Source organism: Verticillium alfalfae, genomic scaffold, assembly GCF_000150825.1.
Source record: "Verticillium alfalfae VaMs.102 supercont1.1 genomic scaffold, whole genome shotgun sequence".
NCBI lineage: Eukaryota > Fungi > Ascomycota > Sordariomycetes > Glomerellales > Plectosphaerellaceae > Verticillium > Verticillium alfalfae.
The window spans coordinates 3133910-3135245 of record NW_003315038.1 but is presented as its reverse complement, the minus strand read 5'-3'; positions in this window follow the sequence as shown (position 1 = coordinate 3135245).

Genomic DNA, 1336 nt, shown 5'->3' with positions numbered 1-1336 from the left:
CCGACTTTAGCCACGACAACGACATGCTCACCATTTACGCGGCGCTCGGGCTCTACGACGGCGCCGCGGCGTTGCCGCGCACGAGGCGCACAGAAGACGTCGAGCGGTTTCTCGGCGGGCTGACTCAGTACCTTTCGTGCGTTTGCGGCGCATGTACGTCGAGAGATGCGGTGCGAGGCCACGACGAGGAGATGGTCCGCGTGGTCGTCAACGAGCGCGTTGTGCCGCTCGAGGCCTGCGGCTCGGATGCGCTCGGGCGATGCGGGCTCGGGGCGTTTGTTGAGGGGCTCGAGTTTGCGCGAACGGGTGGAAAGTGGGATCAGTGTTTTGCGTGATTTTGGTTGTTCTCTTTTTTTTTTTTTGACTTTATTCTTCCCTTTGTCCTTATGAGTGATGACTAGGATAATATCCGGCGGGCATGGCGTATGGTGTTTAGACGAGAGACCGGGTAGAGGGATCACCTACATGTGTTGAAGTGTGAAGGGGTAATACAAGAACGTGATTTTCAAGGATCAGTAGATCTCGAGGGATCAATAGATTGATGCAATCTACAGATTGCTTCTCCATCGTACCTACGGAGAGGACAAGCGAGGCTAGGGGGGATCAGCAGTTCAGAGCCCCTTTCACTTGACAGGTGATTCAGGTATACAGGCCCCCACTGTATTTCCAGGGTCTAGGCCACAGCACCACAGAACTCACAGTGCACTGGACGTGCTAGTGGAACCTTGGAGGTGCCCAGCTCTGCCAGGCACCTACCTAGAGACAAGGTCCCTCCAGCAGGCAGGCAGGTCTAGTGAGGGCTGGGACAGGCTGCAGGACATGGAGGCGCAAGAGGCGAGGGAAAAAGAAAAGAATCTTCAGCAGTCATCGAAACAAGAGCAAGACAAGCACATTCCACCGATCCGAGCTGGTTTCAGTCCCTTGGCGTGAGTTTCCCAGGACCCAGGACGAGTTACCCGGGCTTGCTGGACTCTCCATCTCCTCAGATTGACCAATGGAACGAGCGTCGTAGAAACAGGGAAAAAAAAAGGCGACGAGGGCGAGCTGCGACATAAGCGGGCCCCATGCTGCTGCCTCCCAAAGCGTTACGTCTACCAACACGAGCAGCTGCACCACCACCACCACCACCACCACCACCACCTCCATCATCATCAGCACCACATCTGGGCAACGACATCTGCCGGCGCCTCATTCCACCGTTCCACGCAGGGCGGCATTTTGCCGCACCCCCGAAGCTTCAGAATCGCTGTGGGCCCGAGGTCAACGTCACAGAGCCTTTGCTTGAACCACCCATTATCCCGTCGATCGCAAGCGTACTGCGACGCCAAGCGACCAA